The sequence below is a fragment of the Tachypleus tridentatus genome, chromosome 1 (genome assembly GCF_004210375.1).
Source record: "Tachypleus tridentatus isolate NWPU-2018 chromosome 1, ASM421037v1, whole genome shotgun sequence".
Classification (NCBI taxonomy): Eukaryota; Metazoa; Arthropoda; class Merostomata; order Xiphosura; family Limulidae; genus Tachypleus; species Tachypleus tridentatus.
Window position 1 is genome coordinate 69,160,876 of NC_134825.1, and position 13,189 is coordinate 69,174,064.

Consider the following 13,189-nt stretch of genomic DNA (forward strand, 5'->3'; position numbering starts at 1 on the left):
ATTATATGGAAACATATCTTCAACAAGTCTACAATTTTTTTTTAAATTTACCATTGGCAAGTTTTAACTGAACTAAATATCAGTCTGAACCACGTTAAAACTTAAACCTTTGATATTAAGTACATAGTATATTCCAAAGAAATAAATACCAGAAAGACTTAAAAAATGGTTCAGCCTGAAAATAGGTTAAAATATTACAATTTTAGAATTAATTTTACACAAAGTAAAAAAAACAAAACTAGTTAAGGTTGTGAAGAACACATAATTTAGATACTACTGCAGGCAATGGTTTAGTCTTTCAGGAGCGAGTGGAAACGTAAAATCTACTATTATGTTGTGTAAGTAATATTTCACTAATAACATTGTTTATATATAATAATAAAAAAGTGTATGTAACTCTGTATCTCCAAGAAGAAAGAGCACAGAGACTCAGCTTTTGCACCCATATTAATGGATCCCTGAGGGTGTGCATCTGCGTATTAATTATTCTTATGTATCTTTTTAATGAGGTAAATCAGTGGAACTACACAGAAAAGAAATATTTTCCTATATAAAAACTTCTAATTTATAGAAAAGTTAATACATTTTGATAACAATGGGCTCAAACAGTGGTTTTTGTGTTGTGCTGTTTAGCAAGAAAGATATATAGGGTATACTTTCGTGTTAAAATGGGCTCAGAATACATACACACTGACATAATAATGTAGCATAGGCAGACTTGAGTCTTTACTATTTCATTATGAGTTGGGGCCCACATGCCGTGGAACAATAGCCAGTCCACCTCTGTAGTGTAGAATATATCAACCTAATAACTTGAGCAAAGCTGGGTACCTTAGTTTGTATAACAACATGTAATATATAGGAAAGCTAGTGCACTTTGATAACAATGCTTTCCAGCAATGGCTTTTATGTCATGTTGCTTGACTAAAAAAGTATAGTCAAATATTGTTGTTAGCCTGTGTATAGGAAATATAACATGACATATGTAAATGACAGAATTGGGAAAATATTTGTTTATTTCTCAATTTATCATCTCCATTCATTAAAGATATGTGTTTTCTATTAAAAGTATTCATGATATAACAGAAAATACCTTAATTTAGAAACAATTTAAGATTAAAACTGCACAGAGGCAATCCCTCAAGGTTGTTGGTCTCAATCTATAAAGCCCATGCTTTTATCATGATCAGGGCATGAGAAACCAACTAATATATCAACATAATAACTTGTGTGAAGCCAAATACTTTTCCTAGTTATCAATATAAACAGCTTTAATATTTTCTTCTTTCACTCAGTATTTGTACTGTTGTCTCCAAATATTATAATACACACACACACACACATATAAAGTTTTAAATATCTGATATTGATTTATTAAAATATTAATAGTTGAAATAAATTCATATTTCATTTAGGTTTTTCAGGGATTAGAGTATCTTCACCATAATCATGTTATTCACAGAGATATCAAAAGTGACAATATTTTACTTGGAACAGGTGGTTAGGTAAAATTAGGTAAGGTTTTAGACGTATGCCTTTGTGAAAAATACAGTTCCAAATATTTTAGCTTGTTTGTGACAAAATTTCCTTTAAGCATAGATTAGTTGACAATACATTAGCCTTGTAGTTTTATTAAAACAGAAGGTTTTGCTAGTGATTGCCAGTTGAAAACAATCTAGTTAAAGTGATGTTTTATTTTTGAAAAAGCAAAAATATTTATGTGTGTACATGTATATAAACTTATGTATTTATATATATTAATAAAAAGTAATATTTCTTTCAAGGTATTATAAGCCAATTATATAAACATAGCAAACACAGAACAAATATAGAAATTGTTTTCAAAGTTTGTCTGTCTAAACTTTAATTTTTCAAGCTTTTGCTGTTAGAAAAACAAGCTAATTGTGGATGTTTTTTTTTCTCTTTCACATTCCTTTTTTGTTTACTGAAGATCAGAATGTAAAAAAATATACATTTTTGGTGTATGTTTTACACACCTCTGGTTTACAGCCACAGTTAACAAATTAAGAAATAAATAGAGAAGACACAACATCTGCAGTGAAATGTTTTATAATATTATGTTTAACTTATACAACATTTCAGTGGCTTACAATATTTAGATTGCAAAATTTAAATTATTTTATTACACGTGTAGATAGTGTTTCATGGAAACTTTTGTCTCTTAAAATCCAGTCAAAATAATGAGTTCTGTTACTGAATAAAATGTTTATTGGGCTCCAATCGTATAATTGTTCCATATTCCTATGTTCATTACAATATACTTACAGTTATAATCTTATGTATCTTCCTAATTAATTTTTAAATTATTATAATCATGTTTTCCTTTTATTTATCTTAAAAAGTTGTTATATTTGATATTTTTATATTATGTTGTGGCTGTTTATTTCTTCATATTTATTTCAATATCAAATCTTTAAATATTATTGAAATATATTTTCTAGTAGTGTACAGTTAATGACAGGTTCGGGCCGCTCGAATCCAGACGCGTCCTACATCACTTTCCTCCGCTCCCTTTAGTCCAAGCCTGGATTTTACAACAGGGCTCATTAGACCTGTGTTTGTGGCCCTCATTAATCCATGAAATATCAGATTATCACCGTCTTCTAATAAAGTGCTGGTGCTTTATGGTAAAAGAACAATATATTCTCTTCTCATAGATAGTAAAAATATTGTATTTTCTTGTATAATCAGAACACAAACACATTCACATCACCCCAGGCTCAGAATGAAATAATGGAGATGTTCAGCCATCAAATACTGAGGAACAAAGCACACGAAGTGCAGCAAAGAAAAACTTTGCATTCATGGTTGATTGCACTCAAGATGTTACAGGTGCCGAACAGGAAGCAATATGTGTACAATACGTAGATGAGAACCTTGACGTCCATGAGACATTTCTTGGTTTGTACAGTGTTTCCAATACAATTGGTGAAACAATATTCTCGACTATACTTGATGTACTGACTAGACTCAATTTACCACTGTCAGGATTAAGATAACAAATTTATGATGGAGCCACTAACATGAGTGGTGCGTACAGTGGATGCCAGGCCAAAATAAAAGAGAAGCAACCGTCAGCTTTGTTTTTTCACTGCGTAGCCATGCCGGGCCTTTATTAGTAGTATTTACGGTAACATTATAATGCCCACATGGTTGAAAGGGCGAGCATGTTTGGTGCAATGGGGATTCGAACCCGCGACCTTCAGATTGCGAGTCGAGTGCCTTATCCACCTGGCCATGCCGCACTAGAGTTGATTTGTAACTGGGAGAAGTGTTTGAACTAAATAGTGATGTTCCTATGATAAAATTTTTAACATTACACAACTCGGTTTTGTTGAAGTTCATTTTCAGATACTTTAAATTTTAATGCATTAACTATTGATAGAAAACACTTGATTTTACTCTATTTTGTACAGTTCATCTAATAGGTAGTTCTCTATACATATTAGTCATGACAAAAAGTTGTTGAGTGTTAACATTTTTCCTTGCCATCATTCATACATACACATGGTGTAGATGCATAAACAACTTATATAAATACAAAAATGCTATTCAGTGAAGAAGGATATTAATAACTTTTATATTTATGTGTATAAGTTTAATAAGATACAATTTGTTGTATAGTAGTAAGAGTTACTTACCCGTTTGTTGTATTTCTATAAATTTTTGCATAGCAAATGTTTTAAATTCAAAATAAATAAATGACTCACTGTAGTATTATGCATTGCAAATAGAAATAATAATAACTGTGTTAGTGGGTTATGTAAATCCTTTAAAAAAAAAAAGACCATTTATACATATCTGTGCACATTTTAACATGATAAAGAATATAAGATCATTCCATATTTTTGAATACTTTCTTTGATGCATGAGTGAGAGGAAACTAAACAAATCTACTAAAAATACATGTACATTAAACTCCCATTGGAAAACAAATATTTATTTTGAAAATGTTTATAAATAGTGTAAATATTTGTTTAAGTAATTCATGTAAAAATTCATTTCTTTAATGGTTTGAGGAAAGGAATTAGAAGAACCTTGTTGATTTTGTTTTTTTTCTTTATTGCTGCCTAGAGTTGAACTCTCATGCCAAAGTAAGGAAAGTTTTATAGCATGTCATATATTGTTATACAACTGGGAATTGTTCAAGAAGTTATAGAAATACTTGTAGGGCTGCTGATGTGTAGTAACTTTTATTTTTCTAATTTTTTAATGCTCTTTATGATAAGTATGTGTAACATTTTCTATCAGTAGAATTCAAATCTGAAGCCGTGCTTACAGAGGAGCGGTTGAAAATAAATTCTTATAGATTCTTGTATAGTTCTCGTTGGATTTATAGACTTATAAAACTTAAACTTTTTCTTTTTTTCAAGCATCAAAGATTTCATCAATGCTAAGAATGGTTTAATTGTATTTCAGTCCAACTTGACTTTTTTTATAGACTTATAAAACTTAAACTTTTTCCTTTTTTCAAGCATCAAAGATTTCATCAATGCTAAGAATGGTTTAGTTGTATTTCAGTCCAACTTGACTTTTTTAGTGTAAATTGTGTTAGTAAAAATTTGTAGTTCAATATATGGAATTATTTACTCTTAAGTTGCCAGCATGTCATTAGAGTGCTGTACACTGTAAAAATATATTAAACTTATAATGTACAGAGACTAATTTACTAAAATGGGTGTAATGTAGAAAAAACATATTTTCTGAACAAATATTTTTATTTTACACACAGCATCCTTTCCTGAAACTAGGAGACGAGTAACAACTTTTTCATCTCTCCAAGTGTCACAGATTTTTTTTATGTTTATTTTAATATCTGTTATTTTTTATGTTTATAGAAATACATGTATATTGTTAAATGTGTGTTGTGTTCGACCGACCTACCTGTAAGGCCTGGCATGGCCAAGCGCGTAAGGCGTGCGACTCGTAATCCGAGGGTCGTGGGTTCGCGCCCCCGTCGAGCTAAACATGCTCGCCCTCCCAACCGTGGGGGTGTATAATGTGACGGTCCATCCCACTATTCGTTGGTAAAAGAGTAGCCAAAGAGTTGGCGGTGGGTGGTGATGACTAGCTGCCTTCCCTTTAGTCTTACACTGCTAAATTAGGGACGGCTAGCACAGATAGCCCTCGAGTAGCTTTGTGCGAAATTCCAAAACAAACAAGTTATACAGGATTTGAAGATATTAATTTTTATGAATCGGGAAGAAAAGAAAAACCAACTCATTTCAAATTATTATTTCGTTTACCACAATGAACATTTTGTTTTACAATTATGTTCGAATACAAAAGTACAAACAAACTAAAGAAAAGGGTAAAAATTGGTGTGAAATATGTATCCTCATTCATTATGACTTTATAATGAAAGTCTATCTTAGTCTCATAAACTGTGTTGTGATCTTTCTTTTATGTATTGTATTTTGAACATCTCGTTTCAATGACCAGCAATAATTGGCCATCATGTTGATGTTTCACCTTCTCTGATATCTACTCTCCATTTCCTGATGTTTTGATGAAGCAGTCAAATTGCTTTTCCGTCGCTTTAGTCGCTCTGATCTGGCTAGTCCAGCGAACGTCAAAGTTATGGCTCTCGTCTCGTAACCTGAGGATCGCTGGTTCGAATCCCTTCTCGTCCTAACGTGTTCGCCATTTCAGCTATTGGAGCGTTATAATGTTGCGGTCAATCCCACTTTTTATTGGTAATAGAGCATCTCAAGAATTTGCAGTGGGCGGTGATGACTACCTTCCTTCCCTCTAATTCTACGCTCCTAAATTAGTGGCGGCTAGCGCACATAGCCCTCATCTAGGTTTGCGCAAGATTCGAAAACATAAACATTTTGAAGAAACCTAGTGGTATGTCTGTCTGTAGACTTAAAACGCTAGAAACCCGGTTTCGATACCAGTGGTAAGCAGAACACAGATAGCCTATTGTGTAGCTTCGTGCTTAATTGCAAACAAGCTGTTCATTTTAACATTATAAGTAAATACTATGGTTTGTATCATAAATCATAATAAGTCTTTATTAAAGACTTTCATGCTATTGTAGTAAGTTGTAGATCATTAATACTTTTGTTTTGAGCTTATTTATTGATTACGAATATTATCTTATTGAACTTTACAGTAAGGAAGAATATTCTTGAAACAAGCACAACGTTTCTATCACTAGTGTGATCATTTTTGAAAACTTGAGAATAATTTCACCAGTATATGTATTTTTCTTATAGCAAAATCACAATGGGCTAGTTGCTCTGTCAACCGAGCGGAATCGAACCCCTGTGTTTAGCGTTGTAAATTAGAAGACTTTCCGCTCTTCCAGAAGGAGATCGACCGACCGTTTCACCAGTGATTTAAACGTTGTGCCTGTTCTATAAATATATTCTTCCTTACTGTAAAAACTGTAATTTGTATTATTATAATTTTCGATCATTGTTAAAATGATTCTTACGTTTGTGTGATATGACAGTGTTGTTAGGAATAAATTAATTTTAACGCTCTCCTTGACTCTGTGGTAAGTTTAGAAGTTATTGATTTTAAAACGCACATCACGAGACAGGAAAAGGTTTTTATTTGTTTATTTATTTATATTTTGACGAAAAAAAGCAACAACATCCTGTTGCGGCATTTGTTGAACTGTTGTGAAAATTTATGAGTTTTAACTGGTTATTTGTTTGTTTTGTTTTGAATTTCGCGCAAAGCTACTCGAGGGCTAACTGCGTTAGCCGTTCCTAATTTAGCAGTGTAAGACTAGAAGGAAGGCAGCTAGTCATCACCACCCACCGCCAACTCTTGGGCTACTCCTTTATCAACGAATAGTGGGATTGACCGTCACATTATAGTGCCCCACGGCCGAAAGGGCGAGCATGTTTGATGCGAGCGGGATTCGAACCCGCGACCCTCGGATTTCGAATCGAACTCCTTAACACGCTTGGTCATGCCGGCCCTTTTGACTGGTCTTAAAGGATGTGTTTTGCATAATATTTAAAGCGGTGACAAATCTCCCTCGCCCAGATAAAAGTACTAAAGTATCGATATAAAGTGTTACTTTTGGAGAAACTTGTAAATGCAAGCTTTCTAAATGATCTTCGTGTGTAAAATGCAGTCGCTGTGGATGATCTGGTGCTTTTTAATAACCAAAATACAAAAATTACATCGTAAACGTGGAGAGCAAGCAACCAATTGAAAGTAAAACATATACTTAACAAGGGGAGTTGGAAAAATAACGGTTTTGATGAGAATTAATTGAATTTCGCGATTGTAGTGATGCTAATGAATACAAGGATGATATTGATGATGTTATGATTGAATCTCCGGTTCTGAATGATGCTGAGAAGTTCAGGATAACCTTGATGTAAGTACCACTCCTGTTTATCGGAAATTCTCCCCAAGAAATTTCTGCAGTGAGACATATCTCCACTTTAAAGACAGAATTACGCTGCGGACCAATGCCCAAATTTTGACATTTAACTCACCACGTCCACCTGCTACCATCAAGACGCTTCTGTTCTTCTCCAGTCCAGAGTATGTACACTGAGTCTCATGAACCTTCTCTACACCTCTGCCGTTTGCAAATATCTTTACTGTATACTTCAAATCTTCGATTCATACAACAGCATTTCACTTGCGACTGTGTTTTTCTTTCTCAGTAGTCCATGTTTGTTTCATAATTGATGGTATGCCATTGTTTCTTTTGGCCTTCATATCCAGGTACAGTTGGCAGAATTGGGTTTGTCCTTAGATGACGTTGCTGTCTCCACTGGTCAGTCCATTCGACCATGGCTTATTACCATCTCCAAATGTGGCTTTTCATTTGGTCATCTGAAGAAGTCTCGATTGGAAATACCGTCTTCTATTTGCCAAATATCTTTCAAACCATCCTTCCATTACTATTTATACTGATGGTTTGAAATCAAGTGACTCTGTGGGCTCTACCATGTGGTTTGGTGGTTGCATACAGAATCCCCTCTGCAGTTTTTATGTTCACTGCCGAATTGTGTACTATTTCTTTTGCCCTCACTGATAAATTGAAAAATTTATTGATTGACTAACTAATTTCCTCTGATCTTGTTATATCATTAATCCTTTTTGCTTACTACACCAAACTTCTAGATATTGCATCATCATGCTGTAATGAAAAGCTTCCTCTAGTAAACAAACATTTAAATCAAAATATTAAATACACAATTTATTAGTACAGAGTACTTTTAAAAGTCCACGACCCCTCCAATAATTTAGTTTTACGAGGAACACTTTGCATTACTTGTATTCTCTGTCAGTTTACTGTCTAAATATAGGTTTACATTCAAACATAAATATTTTATAATTTTCTTAGCTGTTTTGTTATGAAACGTACACTAACTGGATCTTTGGTTGAAGTTGATGCTGATTGTGTGAGTTTACAAATCGTATGATTAAAAGTTGCATGCTCTTACATTGTGATATTATCAGATACACTGATTTCACAGGACTGTAACTAGGTATCTTCCTATAGCTGGGGCAGTTGTTCTAACAATTTGTGCAACTAGCCCTCTTTCCTATTGTATAGGGCCCATGCTTTTGTCCATGTCTCAGTCTCATCCTAACATTGTAATTTCAGGTAGGTAAATATAGTGATAATGACTGGTAGGGTTGTCAGGAGTTTCAATGTTAGTTGCCACTGTGATTGATATAAAAACTACTTGTGTGAGATAACTTCATCACTGCCAATGTAAATGTCTTTTGATATACCTTGTCTATTGCCATCATTGCTTGGAGGATCCTTGGCTTTCCTTGAAATACTTTACCATTGTAGATTGGTTTGTAATTAATTGAACACTTCGTTCCAGCTCAGAGAAACCATTGGAAGAATTTTGCTCCAGAAAAGTGTGCTTTGAAATGTAGTGGACGATCCAGAGGTTAATACACATTCTGTGCCTGTACAACTTTCTTAATGACATCCTCTGATGGTGCTTACCATGAACTGGAACTAATGCGTTATTGTTGATTCGGTTATCACCCTCTTTATGGACATTTGCGTAACTTCAGAAATTAAGTTGTGAGGTACAGCCACAGGTAGACTAGACTCAATTAGCATGGTAAAGATTGATGATAGCTCAATAGCAGTTGGGTCCTCATCAACGGGGTCTGCCAGGTCAAACCTGATGTCTTAGAATGGTTGTGAAGGGTTCCAGGTAGTTTATCTTACTAAAGATTATATTATTTTATAAGTTTCTTCTTTAAAAGCATAGAAACGAGAATATTTAGTACAAACAGAATGAAAAACAAACATAATTGACTAATTCAGAAAACAAGAGAGTCAGAAGGGTTAATTGCTTCATTTTAAATTTTAAGAATCAGGATTAAAATGTGAGGTCAAATGTATTTTGATTCACCTACTCATAAATATTTTGATTTGATCCAATCAAACTATCTCCCGTTACTGTTACTGAAAACATAAAATGTGTTCCCACTTCCCCCTAATATAGTCTGAGTATTTTCTTTACTGTCATCTTTTCTATCAAAATTCAGTCCCTGCCGAATATTTCAATGCCAATATTAAAATATTTTATCATTCACGTCAGTGAAAATAACACTTTCACAATATCTTCAAATAATTCTCTACTGGTAAGTAATAACAAATATATTTTTCAAATTCTTAACATTAAGATGAAGTTGTTAACATTCTTGCTATGAATAAGTTGAAGTACATATGCCACGAACTTTTACAGAGTTACGTTCAAAATTTAATTACACTACTTTATATTCAATGCATATGAATAAACTTGGTGTCGAGATGTAGTTAAGAAATTAAAATGTAATATCATATAAGTTTTACTTTCTTAATTTTAAAATAAATAAATTCTCAAGGTTCCCTTGTATAACTATATATGTATTTTCTTATAGCAAAGCCACATCTGGCTATCGGCTGCCTCTCTCAAGGTGAATCAAACCCCTGATTTTAGCGTTGTAAATCCGAATAATTACTGCTGTCTTACCGGCGAACTGTTGTATGAGAATCATGAAATTTGTTCTCTAGGTCTTTAACTTCTCCAATTTACTTATCAACCCTCACTGAAGTATGGAATTTAACGTGAATTACGTTTCAATACAACCAATGAAGATTTGAGGTTCAATAAAATTATATATTGAATAGTTCCAAATGCATTAGTGGCTGATCTGAGGGGCATTTTTTGAATTCATTCAGTTTCATTTTCAATGATGCAATGGAACATTATGCCTCAGGGATGTAACATTTAATATTAAAGCAATGCACTTGTACAGTATACTTGTATATCTACTCAATAACAATTAATATGTAATGGTGTTAAAAAGCAAGAGGTGTCAAGGAGTTATTAATAAATTCAATTCTATTTATTCCTGAAATGTGTTAATCTTTGGCCTTCCTGAATTTAACTAGGGCACTTTCAAAGTGCTTGTCTGGAACTTTTTTTTTTAATTCTAGTTTGAAATTATTGTTAATATCTTCACTAAACAGATTTATCTGTAAGGTAAAAAAAATTACATCTGACAAAATGGTTTAAATAATTTGAATAAATGTACATCAGTGAAATTAAGATTGTCCTTCTTGTTTTGATATCATGCACAGCTTCAGCTGTAAAGTTTAAAATCTTGCAGAATTTTTTTTTTTTTGGTGGGAAGCCACCTAATAAGAAGCTCAAATATACTTTTAGGACTGGTAAATCCAAAATGTATGTCTTTTTGCCATGCAGTTCCTCATGAATGGTTAATCATAGAAAAAATATATCCAATGCTTCTTTTCCAAAGTACATCCCAGGAATTTTTTTTTGCAATTCCTAAAATTTCATAGTGATATATACATCAACATTGATCCATCAGCCTTCTTATGTGCTGAACATTCAATCTGAGAAAGTAAAAGACAAAGTTTCTTTTTATGAGGGGAATTTAATGAAAAAAAAACAACAAAAAACACTCAACTTTCTCATTTTCTTTGTTTGGTAAAATGACAAAGAATGGTGGATGCAATCTCTGCAACTACTTCATGAACTTGAACATTTTGTTTCATTGAAACATAAACATTTTTGTTAACTGTGTATTGTAGTCAGTGTTCTTTGCTTTATGATAAATACAGTGCAATTTTGCTTACTGCAATAACATATGGATTGACACAACAACTTATGAATGGACTGCTAGACGATCTTGTTGTATGTATGCTTTCATCCAAGGGATTAAGTTGACTGCACATTTTATGTTTATTCATCATTATTTTTAGGAAAATTACTATAAATTGCTTCAGTGGAAATCTGTGAATTAAATATATTTCTCTAAACTAGTATAATTGTACATCCAGAAAGGAACGTTCAAAGTCTTTTTGTTTATTTTTTATATTGAAATATGCAAGTGGGTTCATCTATAGAGAAGTAACCAAAGAAAGCTATTGCATAAAAACGTGATGCTTCTCCCCTCCCCCCACTACAGCTCACTTTCAAATTGCCATTTGTTACTACACTGACATCAGTCATAAAATACACTTGAGATTTCTTTTAAGCCAAAACTAAGACAAATTAGAGAGAGTTATGTGGTATGTTTATGTAAAACTGAATGGGATAGATTCTTATAACAGGAGGTTCTCCAAGATGTTTATTACAAACTAATTCTGAGATCTCTGATTTTGTTCAAGAATGAAAAGATTAATCACAAAGTAAAATGCAGAAAATGAACATTTTTTATTAACATGTTTCTCAAGGTACAACCCCCGGCAGGTCATGACCCACTTTTCCTATTACAATACAACTCACATATAGGTTGTAGGCAAAGTTTCATATGTACTTATAATTTGGTGTTTTAGGCATCTTATAATATTTAATTCTTTAATATTGAGTAAATGAATAACAGGTAAGTGGTTAATAAACAGAAATGTACCAATTATATGAAGTTTATTGCAAAATTAATGAATTCAGTTTAAAAAAAAAAAGACATTTTCTTAGAAAATCAGCTTATTAGACACAAGACCTGCAATGTTTAACTGCAAACCATGAAAGATATAGGTTAGGCTTGCTCTTGGTTGCTTTACAAAAGTTGAGACCTTATTAGCCATTTTTGAGGCCTGTCTGTATCCTCCCTTTTACAGCTATTATTGCATAGCATCCTACACACCTCTTTCTAGATTCTTCCTTTTGAACCTTCTGTCTCTATTAAACAGTGCTGTACACTTGTGGCCCCACCAACACTTGGATTTCTTTTTCCTGGCTAAATATTTTCATCAGGAGAACCAATTAACAGCAAAATAATTGGAGATTCATTGGATACAAGAAGGACCATTTGTTATCAGCATAACATTTATTAGAAGTTATCTATGCATTTACTACTGTAGTTCCTGTGAATAACTCCATAGCTATCTTTTCATACCATATATTGGATTTCCTCAGCAGTACTGTGTATTAAGAGAACATCTAATCCACAAGATAACAGCTTTTTTTAGAGACACTGTAATCTACCCAACTCTTTGGTTTCTGTATTTCTTTACCAGCCCTTGATGTTTTACCTGTTGCAATACGTTTGTCATTGTATTCAGGAACAGTTGATAATGTGATAACATTTCTCTTATTTTTCCACTGAAATACCTTTATACCATTTTTATTTTCAAGAGCAGCTGTTTCTCATTCTTGAGGAACCCTTTGTGATTAGAACGTATTGTTCCAGAGAAATATATTGTGTATAAGAAGATATTTGCCCAGTGAAACAGATGCATAGAAATTGTCTGTGAATAATGTAATTCTTATTTCAAGTTACAACAAGATCAGCCTTGTCACTACAGATACAGAAATACCTAAAGATTGGCAAATATCTCCTTTACAACAGTACAACTCTTAATTCTATGCATATATTTCAGAAGTACAAAGTTTAAAAAGATTCAAGCCATACTTGTCTTTTACCAGGAATTTATTTGTGGAAAAATATTCTGCTTTTAAATGGTAACATTCTCTCATCAATAACAATGTTTGGTCTGGTTTTATAAAGCATCTGAAATTTCTCTAGCAACATATCAAGTAGCAAATTGATTTTATAAGTTCTACCTGTATCTGGGACAATATTATTTGTAAAATGCAACATTCTTAGGAGAAGCTTAAACATGTATCTTTCCATTGTATTTGGTTACAATATTCTCTCATACAGTTGGCTCTAAGCAATACACACACCTTGAACAAAATGTTTA